Source organism: Bos grunniens, chromosome 4, assembly GCF_055505025.1.
Source record: "Bos grunniens cultivar Pamir isolate PY7600 chromosome 4, Bosgru_T2T1.0, whole genome shotgun sequence".
In the NCBI taxonomy this organism is placed as follows: Eukaryota; Metazoa; Chordata; class Mammalia; order Artiodactyla; family Bovidae; genus Bos; species Bos grunniens.
In genome coordinates this window covers 90,091,866-90,105,691 of record NC_141168.1, presented here as the reverse complement: position 1 = coordinate 90,105,691, position 13,826 = coordinate 90,091,866, and the positions used below count along the sequence as shown (strand labels likewise).

The following is a 13,826-nucleotide window of genomic DNA, read 5'->3' as shown; positions in this document are numbered from 1 at the left end:
TGTGACATGAAAAGCACAAGCAACCAAAAAAAATAGATAAATTGGACTTTATAGAAATTGAAAAATTTTGTGCTTCAAAGAACATCATCAAGAAAGTGAAAAAAACAAATGAATGGGAGAAAATATTTTAAAATCATATATCTGATAAAAGGGACATGTATCTTCCAAAGAAGATGTATAGATGGCCAACAAATACATGAAAGATGTTCAATATCATTAATCATCTTAGAAATAAAAATCACAATGAGGTACCTCTTCATGTATACTTTTGTTGTTATTTAGTCGCTAAGTCATATCTGACTCCTTTGTGACCCCATGGACTGTAGCCCACCAGGCTCCTCTGTCCGTGGGATTTTCCAGGCAAGAATACTGGAGTGGGTTCCATTTCATTCTTGAGGGGATCTTTCCGACACAGCAATCAAACTCGCATCTCCTGCATTGCCAGGCAGATTCTTTACAACTGAACCACTTCATCTACCAGGCTTCTCTGTCCATGGGATTCTCCAGGCAAGAATACTAGAGAGGGTTGCCATGCCCTCCTCCAGGGGATCTTCCTGACGCAGAGATTGAACCCTCGTCTCCCCATTAGCAGGTGGCTTCTTTAGAACTAGTGCCACCTGGGAAGCCCACTCATATATACTACGATGTCTAAAATCAAAAAGACAGAAAACAGGAGTTGGCAAGGATATAGAGAACTGGAACCCTCATATCCTATACTGTTGGTGAGAATTTAAGATAGGGCAATCACTTTGACAAATAGTCTGGCAGTTCCTCAAATGATTAAACATGGAGTTAACGAATAACCTTGAAATTCCACTTAGGTATATGCCCAAGAGAAATAAAACACATGTCCACACAAAAGCTTATACACAAATGTTCATGGCAGCATTATTGACAATAGCCAAAAGATAGAAACACCCAAATGTCTATCAGCTGATAAATGGATTTAAAACTGTAGTATGTTCACACAGTGGAGCATTTTTCAGATATATATCTTCATAAAAGGAATCAAGTTCTGATTCCTACTATGAAGTGGATGAATTTTGAAAACATTACACTAAGTGAAAGAAGCCTGTCACAAAACCCACATATTATCTAGTTCCATTTATGTGTAATGTTCCGAACAGGCAAGTTTATAGAGATAGAAAATAGATCATTGGTTTTTTAGGACTGGAGTGCTAGTGAATGGGTTTGTGTGGTGATGGTTCAAGGGTACAGTATTTCTTCTGGGAGTTAGAAAATGTTCTAACATGGATTCTGGTGACAGTTGTACAACTTTGTGAATACATGTTTTTAATATTGAATTATAGCAACCCACTCCAGTATCCTTGCCTGGAGGATCCCAGGGACGGGGGAGCCTGGTGGGCTGCCGTCTATGGGGTCGCACAGAGTTGGACACGACTGAAGCGACTTAGCAGCAGCAGCAGCAGCATACACTTTAAATGGGTGAATTGAATGGTTATATCTCAATAAAGCTGTTGCTGAAAAAAAAAAGAGTGAGAGTAGAGAATGTGAAGAAGGCTGAGCGCCGAAGAATTAATGCTTTTGAACTGAGGTGTTGGAGAAGACTCTTGAGAGTCCCTTGGACTGCAAGGAGATCCAACCAGTCCATTCTGAAGGAGATCAGCCCTGGGATTTCTTTGGAAGGAATGATGCTAAAGCTGAAACTCCAGTACTTTGGCCACCTCATGCGAAGAGTTGACTCATTGGAAAAGACTCTCTGATGCTGGGAGGGATTGGGGGCAGGAGGAGAAGGGGATGACAGAGGATGAGATGGCTGGATGGCATCACTGACTCAATGGATGTGAGTCTGAGTGAACTCCGGGGGTTGGTGATGGACAGAGAGGCCTGGCGTGCTGTGATTCATGGGGTCACAAAGAGTCGGACATGACTGAGCGACTGAACTGAACTGAACTGAGAGAATGATTAGAGTCCTTGGGAAGGTGATGGTTTAGGATAGCTGTTGGAGTAAATATGGTAGCAACTGGCCGAAGATAACAAACCATTTCTGTCAAGTGGTGAAAAGATGATTAAAATTGGATTGTGAGCATATACAGAAGTATAAGCCTACAGGAGCAGAAATCTTCAGCTCAAAGTCTAGAGTGGACAGGCTGGAGGACTTGCACACAAGGACTGAAGATCAGGGTGTAGACCTTGGTCGCCATAGGTTCTTCCTGGGCTTCTTTGTTCTCTGACCATTCCTGCACTGTCTTCTTTCTTTCACCGTCCTTCTTCCATTGTCCGCCCATCAGGTGTCTATGTCCTCAGGTGCTCCACATGCCAGCCCTCTACTCTTCTTGTGCTGCATGCTGTCTCTTGGAGAGTGCACACTCTCTCATGTTTCAGCTGCCATGTAGGTATATTCTGCTGAAACCAAAATACATATTCACAGCTCAGTCCTTGCCTGAGCACCAACCCATTCTTCAGCTGCTCACTGGACATATCTACATAATTGTCCCACACATGTCCCAAACTCAGCTGTCCAACATCATTCCTTCTCCATCCAGCTTATCATCCTCTATCCCTATCTTGGAAAATGAAAAAAAAAAATCCTTTGATAGTTTAATTTTGCATACAGTAGAACAGTGGTTTCCTGGAGCCCAATGAAATGAGAAGGTTTATAAATGCAAAAAGAACTGGGAAATGGAAGAGACTCTTACAAATTACCCTCCTGACCAAGTCACACCTTTGGTTGACAACTTTCAATTATCTTTAGAGTGCAAAGATGAAAACCCAGATTCTACATGCCATTACTCATAATTCAGCTTTCTCTGTAAATTTAATTAAAAAGAGTATATACTGAGAAGTTGTGATATAAACATAGACCTTGACCTCAAATGGTTATGATCTAGCAAAGGGGGCTCATGGGTGAACAAGAAACTTCCAAACATGTGGTAAATGTAAATAAAGATTAAGCACAAGATACTCTGCTGACATGTAGGGCAACTTCTTCAGTAATTTAGGGATAGGAGGTTAGACTGTGTTCAAAATAGCTTTCCTGAGGCCAGAACAGTTTCTGAAACAAACAGGATGAGTAGAAGTGTAGTGGAGACAATAGTATCCCAGGTATGAGTTTGGCCTACCTGTGCCTCTGTAAGGTTGGCTGCAGAGAGACAAGGACTGGAAAGGGAATCTGGTGGATGCAGAGATTTGAGTAAGGTGGAGCCACCTTAAATGATGGCTGAAGAAGTGGACACGAAAAGAGATAGAACACTTTCCCCATAAACTTGGCTGTCAAGAGGGAGAGAAAGACAAGGCAAGACGCTGAGAGGGGGTGTATACTGGGGGAAGTGTATAGGCTTGTTACATGTGTGTGTTTCCAAAATAAGAGAGATGTGAGCAAATTTAAACAGTGAAGGGAAGAAGCCAGAGCCAGGATTGGTTGGAAAGATGAGCTATGGAATTAGATGTCTAATGTGGGAAAGACTGAGAAGGTGAACAAGGTGAAGGTTTTAGCCTCATTCTGTGGGATTAGAAGGAAGAAGAAGCAAAGATGGGTGTGAAGGAGAGGTTGGCAGGAATTTGATGGGTTTCATTTTCAAATTCAATGACAGGGCAAATAGGAGGATAGATGGTTTGCAGATTATAAACAATGTTAGAAATAGCCATAATGACTGTAGAAGGACTGAACAGCAGACAGACTGGTATTTTCCATGAATTTGAGACCAGCTCATTGGGTCGCAAAGAGTCGGACACGACTGAGCAACTGAACTGAACAACTAGGTATAAATAACAAAGTTGTAAAGATAGGAAACTGAGATTTGAGCACAGAATGTGCTATTTTGTGATTTCAGAAGCAAATCAAGCCCAGGTGATGATAAGATTGAGACCTAGCCATGGGACTGAGCGACTAATTAGGAAAATGAAGTTAATTTTACCTTTGAATCAAGGGAGTCAGTGAACTGAGAAGCCAGTGAATGAATGGAGCATCCACGTGTGTACTAAATTCCCCTAGTTGATGCCACGTCTTATGGAGAAGACCATTCAGAAGAATGGAAGATTGCTCTGGAACCTGTCTCCCTGATTCTGTTGTCTATTCTTCACATAATGGCTGGGTTAATTTTTTTTTAATGTATTTCTTATTTTTGTTATTCTCTTCAAAACCCTCCCCTGTCTTCCCACCTCCCTCTGATTAATTCCAGTATTTATACCCTGGTCTTCCCTACCTGGCCTGCCTACCTTTCCGCTTTGAGTCCCTGTCTTGCCACTGAACTCTTTGTTCCCAGCCACACCGGCTCTTGACTGTGCCCAGCATGACCTAACTTGCCCCTGCCTCTGGGTCTTTGCCCTTTGCTTTGCTGTGCCTGGAGAGCTCTTCCCCTGTGGCCTCCCTCATCTTCTTCCAATCTCTGCTTAACCTTCCTCATCTTCTTCTGTGCCTTTTCCTATAGGAGTCCCTGTCCTCCACCTCTGCTTCATTTCTTAAATGGCATTCATCACCATCTAACTATACATATGTTTCCTTTCTCCCCCCTTAGAAATCCCCTCCCAAGAATAGAAGCTACCTGAAGGTAGAATTTTGGGCCATTGCTCACTGCTATATTCTATAGGAGGCATAGGTTAAAAAAAAAAAAAAGTTGTTTTTTTTTTTTTTTGCATGAACGCAGTAGCAGTAGCATAGCAGTGGGTTTTGAGAAAGACCTTGATCGTAACCATGTGGAGCTTGTGAGCAACTGCAGGGAAAGGGAGAGAGAGGGAAGAGTGTGCACAGGTTGAGGAGTTGTTGACAGGCAATGACATTCCAGTGGGCACTCAGAGGTATTGCTGGAACACTAGGCATAGGTCATTGGTAAGAAGCCCAAAACAGTCTGGAGACATGACAGCAAGGGTGGATGATTGAAAGAAGTCACTTTTGGAAGTCTCCAAAGACAATGGCAGGGGTGGGAGGTGTGGTAACATTTGCTGGCTTTAAAGTTTCCAAAAACTTAGAGCTGACATCCCTTGGATTGTACTTTTGGATTTATTATACTTCTGAAGGACTCCCCATGAGAGATAATAGCAGTCATGGGTGTGCAAGGAACACAAAACTTGCTGGAAGCAGTTGCCCATCCTATGGGTGGATGAATGTGCCACACACATGGATCCTTGGATACCGGTCAGTGCTGGGGCACTTTACCTCCAGTTCTCCACAGCAATAGCCCTGAGGGGTGAGGGGCAAGTCCTGTCAGACTTCATGTTTACTGTCTTTGCTCCAAAGGTGCTCTTGCAGCATTTTCTTGCCTCCATACCTACGCTCACACTGTTCCCTCTGCTTGGAATCTGAAATACCCTTCCCTCCCCAGAACTCTTCCTATTTTGGCATTCTTTAAGATCCAGCTATATCCTCCACAAACTTTTCCTTTACAGCCCCAGCCTGGAGGGGTTTTTCCTTGCTTTGAACTCCTATTGCAGTAGTTGACTGTAGATTCACTGCCCTGTTCAGTGACTGCACTGAACTCGTATTTATACCTTCTGGGTTATATATAACATGTGTGTGATGGTGCCTTGCTGTCTCTCTAGCTTCCCTGTAGGCTTCGTGAAGGCAGGGGCAGGCTTGGTTGTCTTTGGAGCTCCCACATTACCTGACACAGACCCTTACCCAGAGAAGCTATTCATATAAATTGATATAGTTTAATTTGTTAATCATTAATATTCTATGCCGACACCCAGATGATAGTTCTGTTTACCTTCTAATGATTATTTAATATAATGAAAGTGCTATAATATTGTATACTTTCCCTTTTCTATTCACAGATTCTTCTAAACACTGATATGTTGGGTTCTCTGTTGAATAATTCAATTTTACTTTTTTAGCAGAGGCCAGAGAAGTTGGTGGATGAACAAACAGCTTCTGGAATCAGATGTCTGGGTTTGGATACAAGCTCTGCCACTTCTAGGAAGTGAATCTGAGTAAGATCTGTAAAAATCTTCCACACTCAGTTTCTTTATCTGCAAAATGGGGATTGTAGTAACCTGCTTCTCACTGATTTGTCGTGGAGACTAAATAAATTATACCATGTGACATTCTTAGGTCAGCTCTGGGTGAATGATAAAGCCCTCAGTGTCTGCTCACTGCTATTTCTGAGTGACCAGAAGTTTCGAGACTTACAGTATGAGGTTTTCAGAACGCTTTTCACTCTACTCCGGTCACTGAGGAACAGAGAGCAAGCAGTGAGGCTACGGCGTTCTGCTACCTATGTCAGGAGACCAGGCTGCAGGCTAAACTCCCCCACTTAGTTTATGTGTTATTTCAGGCAAGACACTCGACTCTTTGGGGCGCTGTAAAGATCAGGGAGTAAGCATCTGTGAAAGCACTTTGTAAACAGCATGCTTGTTTTACCCAAAGCAAGGGGAACTGTGGTTGAGAACAGGAAACAAATATATTGGCTTGGTTTTGAAAATCTTACCCTTAGAAAATTCACTTCAGGAAAAAGTAACTCTTTGTCTCGCTTTGATTGGATTATCTATTTATCTTATGTGGCCTTCTTTTTTTTTTTTTTTTAATTCCTAGTGCTATGGAAAGTCTTCTTGAGCCCAGGATATGCTTCCTTTTCTCATTTGTAAATCTGGTTGGTCTACTAAACAAGCAACCGCAGTCAGACATGATTTTGTGGTTTAAAGTCTGTTGCTGGGCTTTGACAAAGGAGCTCTGTAGGGAGTGGTAATGCGATTAGAAGGGTAACTGGCTGGGGGAGTGGGGACACCCAAGCCAGACACACACCCCTCCCTACAGGGTTCTTGAAGAAATGTGTCAGAGGCAGGTTAAGAGCAACGTCTCTGGTGGGAGTGGCCTGGATACGAACCCCAGCTTTACCACTTATTTTCTGGGCACATTACTTCCCGGCTCTGAGTGCTGCTGATTCCACATCTGTAAAATAAGAATGGCTATAGTACCTACTTTATAAGGTTACCTGGGGCTTAAATGAGTTGATACATGTAAAATGCTTACACCAAGCATTGTTGTTGTTGTTCAGTCTCCCAGTCATGTCTGGCTCTTTGTGACCCCGTGGACAGCAGCATGCCAGACCTCTCTGTCCCTCACCATCTCCCAAAGTTTGCCCAAGTTCATGTCCATTGCATCGGTGATGCCATCCAGCCATCTCATCCTCTGATGCCCTCTTTTCCTTCTGCCCTCAGTCTTTCCCAGCATCAGGGACTTTTCCAATGAGTCACCTGTTCGCATCAAATGACCAAAATACTGGAGTTTCAGCTTCAGCATCAGTCCTTCCAATGAGTATTCAGGGTTGATTTCCCTTGAGATTGACTGGTTTGATCCCCTTGATTTCCAAGGGACTCTCAGGAGTCTTCTCCAGCACCACAGTTCAAATACATTAATTCTTTGATGCTCCGCCTTCTTTACAGTCCAGCTGTCACAACCATACATGACCACTGGCAAGACCATTGCCTTGACTATATGGACCTTTGTCAGCAGAGTAATGTCTGCTTTTTAACACATTGTCTAGGTTTGTCATAGCTCTCCTGCCAAGAAGCAAATGTCTTCTGATTTCATGGCTGCAGTCACCATCCACAGTGATTTTAGACCCCAAGAGGAAATCTGTCACTACTTCCACCTTTCCTGCCCTCTATTTGCCATGAAGCAGTGGGGCCGGATGCCATGATCTTAGTTTTTAAAATATTATTTTTAAGCCGGCTCTTTGACTCTCCTCCTTCACCCTCATCAAGAGGCTCTTTAGTTCTCCTTCACTTTCTGCCATTCACATATCTGAGGTCATTGATGTTTCTCCTGCCTATCTTGATTCCAGTTTGTAACTCATCCAGTCTGGCACTTCTCATGATGTGCTCAGCATACAGATTACACAAACAGGGTAACAGCAGACAGCCCTGTCATACTCCTTTCTCAATCTTGAGCCAGTCAGTTGTTCCATACTGGGTTCTAACTGTTGTTTCTTGACCCGCATACAGGTTTCTCAGGAGACAGGTAAGATAGTCTGGTATCCCCATCTCTTTAAGAGCTTTTCACAGTTTGTTATGATCCACACAGTCAAAGGCTTTGGCCTAGTTGATGAAACAGAGGTAGATGTCTCTCTGGAATTCCCTAGCTTTCTCTGTGATCCAGCAAATGTTGGCAATTTGAGCTCTGGTTCCTCTTTCTTGTCTAAATCCAGCTTGGACATCTGGAGGTTCTTAGTTTGCATAATGCAGAAGCCTAGCATGCAAGATGTTAAGCATGACCTTACTAGCATGGGAGATGAGAGCAATTGTCTGATGGTTAGCACATTCTTTAGTGCTACCCTTCTTGGGAATCCAGATGAGGATTGACCTTTTTCAGTCCTGTGGCCACTGCTAGGTCTTTCAGATTTGCTTATACAATAAATGCAACGCCTTGATGGCATCATCCTTTAGAGTTTTAAACAGTTCTACTGGAATTCCGTTACATCCACAAGCTTTTTTAACAGCAGTGTTTCCTAAGGCCCACTTTGCTCTCCAGAATGTCTGGCTCTGGGTGGCTGATGACACCATCATAGCAATCCAGTCTAGTCCATTTAGATCTTTTTTATGCAGTTTTTTCCATGTATTCTTTCCATTTCTTCTTTATCTCTTCAATGTCCACTAGGTCTCTACCATTTATATCCTTTATTTTGCCCATCTTTGGGAAAAGTGTTCCCTTGGCATCTCAAATTTTCCTGATGAGATCTCTAGTCTTTCAGAGTGCTAAATAATTACTTTCTATTAATATATGCATAGAATCATTGCCAGCAAAGCCATGTCATTAGGTACTAGATAAACTTCCCAAAAGCCAGTGCATCTCTGAGATGGATGGAGACTCATTTTGTCTAGGCTAGAGATTTAAAAGTAATATAGGCCTAATAGGTTTCTCCTCTTTACCCTTTTCTGTAAGGGCTTCCCTAGTGGCTCACATGGTAAAGAATCTGCCTGCCAATGCAGAAGATGTGGGTTTGATCCCTGGGTCAGGAAGATAGATCCCCTCGTGAAGGGAATTGTAACCTACTTTAGTAATCTTGCCTGGAGAATTCTGCGGACAGTGGAGGTTGGTGGGCTGCAGTCTGTAGGGTCCCAGAGTCAGAAAGAGTCAGACATGACTGAGCAACTAAAACTTTCGTTTTTTCAAACTTTCATTTTTTCACTTCAATAGATTTCTCCTCCTCTTTACCCTTTTCTGTAAAGCCACAGTCAAGGCTAGGAAAGGTGGATTCTGAACATACCAATCAGATAGAAAAAAATGCAAAGAGTGAGTCCCAATGCTGGTTGGGCCTGGATCTCCCTAGTGCTAGAGGAGACATTCCCATAGAATTAGCCCCTTGGTGTATTTTGTACATCAAATAGAGAAGAGGGATGGGAAGACAAGGGCAGACAGGAGGAGAAGGGAAGGAGGAGGGAGAGAAGTGGTTTAGAGAGAACTTGGCCTCTCTCTGAAGTGCAATACAACCCCTGGTCCCATCTTTCGTCTTCCACCTCTTAGGAAGAGATGGGGCAGTTGGAGAAAGATGGCCGGACCTTTTGCCAGGTTTAACTTGCCTCAAATTTGAAGTGTCCTCATGAGTTACATGATAGGAAAAGAAGCCAGAGAATGAAAGATCAATGAGAATTAGGTGGACTGGGCCCTCTCTCAAGGAGTAGCAGACAGATCCCTCATTCTTTACCTTTCTCATAAAAGAAAATGCATCCCAAGAGCCCAAAGGAAAGAACCTCAACTGCAGGGCACCATGTGGGAAAGTGAGTTACACTGTAATCTGATCAGCATTTCTCAAGCTTTGCTGTGCATCAAATGACCCAGTAATCTTGTTAAAATACAAGGGTAGGTCTGGGATTCTGCATTTCTAACAAGCTATCTGGCTATCCCATTGCTGCTGGCTAGGACCTCACTTAGAGAAGCAAGAATCTTCTAGATGATTGGTGACCGGGAGTTGTGTGATGCACAGGAATTCTGCTAAGTTACTCCCCTGTCAACCATGTAGTCCATCTCTATACACTTAAACTTGGCCAGTCTGCTTCTTGGAAGTGGGGTGACAAGAAATGTCCTAGTCCTTGATTCTGACCTCAAACTTTGTGTAAGTGAAATGGGGGTTAGGAGGATAAAGGTGTTTATCTTGGTCAGTTAGTTCTATGGGAGACTTTTCCTATCTGTTCATAAGCAAGAAGTGTTTGAAATAAACCTAATGTGAATATTGCAAACATTTCATGAACCTTGTTGCCTTATGCCTTAAATTAGGGATTGTGGAACAACGTCATTTATTATCTTCAGATAATGACAGATAACACCATATGACATTTTAAAAACCTTTTCCTTTTGATTACTCAAATTTTATTAGTCCTTCAAATTAGCTGTCATTAAGTATACAACTTCTGTATACCAGTGCTTTATATACATTTTCATTTAGATTTTCCCTAACAATATAGAGATCATCACCTCCATTTTACAGATGAAGGAATTAGGACTCAAAGAAGTTAAGTAATTTGTCCAAGGTTACCCAGCTATGAAAACAGAGGCTAGCTAGGAACCCATGTGAATCTAATCTCACTTCTCTCTTCCTACTCCCTCCATGTTGTGCCATACATAACAGAATGACCATTTTTAAAATTAGAAAAAGTATTCGTTATTTAAAAACAAATTCAAATCTCACATTTATCTGATATCAACTGACTCCCTTGCCATGTATTTATGACACAGCTAATGAAGCCTAAGTTTTAGAGGATTTCTTATTTATAAATGTGCCTTCCAAAGGCACTCTGATTCATAATTTTGTATTCTTTGTTCTTAAAAGGACCTCCCCAAATTTGAAAACTTTAGGCTTTGCAAAATCTAGATCTGCTTCTGTTGCTTTCAGGTATGTAAACCCTTTTTTCCAATGTTCCCAATGAGGAGTAGTTCAGCCTGTGCTTGAAAATCTCCACTTAAGAAGAGCTCACCACCCCACAGGGAGTTTGTTTCATGTCAGACAGTTCTAATTCTTCAGAAGTTCTTTTTAGACTGTGCCAAAATCTACCTCCTAACAACATGCACTTATTGATTAAAGTTCAGCCCTCTGAAACCGCATAAAGTAAACCTAATCCCTCTTCCTCCAACAGGTCTGAAAGTATTTGAAGGCTGTTACAGGACCTTTTCCCAAATCATCACAATGCTTATGACCATTCCTCAGCTCTTCCATCCTGGATCACCTTCTCCTCTAGTTGTGGATATCCTTCTTAAATAGTATTCCATGTTTGACTTGACTGACAGAGAGCAAAACAACTCATTTGCTCTATTTATTTGTTGAGGACTTTGCATTTATTTATCATTGTGGGAAATGATTGTTGCTATTATATTTAACTCACTGTTGCAGCCTGCCCAATCATATTGTGCTCATATTTTTCCTGCCCCAGACTTCAGTGTCCTGAGAGATGCCCTCTACTCTTCATGTGATGATGTCATGCACATCAAATGATCTGTTAGGAGGTGGATTTGTCAAGACTTAGCAAGAAGGCTTCCTACACATTGCAGACAAGTGCCATAGGAAGACAGCTCATCTGCAGCTATCCTTATATATAACACACCACCATGTCTACACCCCCTGGTGGGCATTACTCCCTCCATGATCACACTCTTAATCTAAGTTTTCTCAAGACACTTAAAACATTTGGAAAAAAATCTTCATGGGAAGAGCTCATTGAACAGGATAATTATTATGTTTTTTCTTTGTTTCATCGCATTTGCTATTTATACTCTTTTCTACATGAATGTCCTCTCAATCCTTTTGCTTTGTCTTTGTTTTCCCTAGTATTCCCTTTGTCCTGTCTAAAAGCTCATCATGTTCTCCAGCAATGTAGAGAGAGAGAAACACCCCAAAGCTCATGCCTCTGCTATGCTAAAGGAGCGTATCCCCTTTGGAAAGAAGACAGACAGTGTTTTCCCTGCAGGTTTCAGACTTGTTACTCTCTGTGCCCTGCCTCTCCCCATACTCATCTTCCACATTGCCTTGTATCTACCAAAGAGACCCTCACATCTCCATTATGTCCTTTCCCTGTGTTGGGCAAACTCTTCATTCAGTCCCATAGGTAGTGTGGCGGGGGAGGTACACGCATACTCATACACTCAGTCACTTCAGTTCAGTCACTCAATCGTGTCCAACTCTTTGTGACTCCATGGACTATAGCCTGCCAGGCTCCTCTGCTCATGGGGATGCTCCAGGAAAGAATACTGAAGTGGATTATCATGCTCTCCTCCAGGAGATCTTCCTAACCCAGGGATCGAACCCAGGTCTCCTGCATTGCAAGCAGATTCTTCACCATCTGAGCCAACAGGGAAAACCAAGAATACTGGAGTGGGTAGCCTATCCCTTCTCTAGGGGAACTTCCCGACCCAGGAATCGAACAGGGGTCTCTGGCATTGCAAGTGGATTCTTTACCAGCTGAGATACCAGGGATGCTATAGTTTCATACCAGAGAATGTTCTAGTTTCACTATATTACATGTAGCCGTCCATTTTTCCCAACACCACTTACTGAAGCAAATGTCTTTTCTCCATTGTATATTCTTGTCTCCATTGTTGTAGATTAATTGACCATAAGTGCATGGGTTTATTTCTAGGCTCCCTATCCTGTTCCACTGACCTATGTGTCTGTTTTTGTGCCAGTTTCATAGTGTTTTGATGATGGTAAATTTGTATTATAGTATAGAATAGTCTGAAATCAGGGAATGTAATTCCTCCAGTTCTGTTCTTCTTTCTCAAAATTGTTTTGGCTATTGCTGTCTCCTTTGTTTCCATACAAATTTTAAAGTTTTTTGTTTCAGTTCTATAAAAAATGCCCTTGGTATTTTGATAGGGATTACATTGAATCTGTAGATTGCCGTGGACAGTATGGCCATTTTAACAATATTTATTCTCCCAACCCAAGAACTTGGTTTATACTGTATTTTTAAACTTTGAATTCACTGTTAGATAAACTGGCCATTTGTTCCCCTGAGCCCTGTTTGGCTAGTAGACTCAGGATTTGGTGTTACCACAAAAGAGAGTAGCTTTAGCAGATAATTGCTTCAATATTAGAAAGAAGGAAACTAAATCTAAAAACTAAAATCTTTGGCATTGACAGAAATTCTTAGATATCTGGTTTTGAGTTGATTCATTTAGTTATCTTAAGGTTGTTAGCATGATTGTTTTAAATGTCCAAGGGACCCTTATTGACATTTTGGAACAACGAATGTACAGATTTTTGGAATTTCAGTTAACATTCAGTTAATTAAACTCACAATTTTTTTTCATCAAGCCTTCAAATCCATTTTTCAGATCTCCATGGTCAGTTTTTAATTCTCAAATTATTTGAATATAATAAGAAAATTAATTTTACTTGATCTTTACTCCTTGGAAGGAAAGTTATGACCAACCTAGATAGCATATTCAAAGCAGAGACATTACTTTGCCAACAAAGGTCTATCTAGTCAAGGCTGTGGTTTTTCCTGTGGTCATGTATGGATATCAAAGTTGGACTGTGAAGAAGGCTGAGCACCGAAGAATTGATGCTTTTGAACTGTGTTGTTGGAGAAGATTCTTGAGAGTCCCTTGGACTGCAAGGAGATCCAACCAGTCCATTCTGAAGGAGATCAGCCCTGGGATTTCTTTGGAAGGAATGATGCTAAAGCTGAAACTCCAGTACTTTGGCCACCTCATGCAAAGAGCTGACTGATTGGAAAAGACTCTGATGCTGGGAGGGATTGGGGGCAGGAGGAGAAGGGGACGACAGAGGATGAGATGGCTGGATGGCATCACTGACTCAATGGACGTGAGTCTGAGTGAACTCCAGGAGTTGGTGATGGACAGGGAGGCCTGGCGTGCTGCGATTCATGGGGTCGCAAAGAGTCAGACACGACTGAGCGACTGAACTCAACTGAAC

The 13,826-nt window shown here is 42.1% G+C and overlaps 1 long non-coding RNA gene across 6 annotated transcripts in view; it reads left to right on the top strand.

The window, feature by feature from the left end:
• Window positions 1–13,197, top strand: part of LOC147374513 (uncharacterized) — a 242,567-nt gene extending 229,370 nt beyond the window's left edge. For 2 of the 6 annotated variants that reach the window (XR_015162847.1, XR_015162846.1), the window contains 2 exons: window positions 5,794–5,889; window positions 11,029–13,197. This is a non-coding gene — a long non-coding RNA (uncharacterized LOC147374513). Of the gene's footprint in view, window positions 1–5,793; window positions 6,002–11,028 lie in introns of those variants that run through there. The other 4 variants (XR_015162845.1, XR_015162844.1, XR_015162843.1 and 1 more) reach the window with 2 other exon arrangements.
• The last annotated feature ends 629 nt before the right edge of the window (window positions 13,198–13,826 follow it).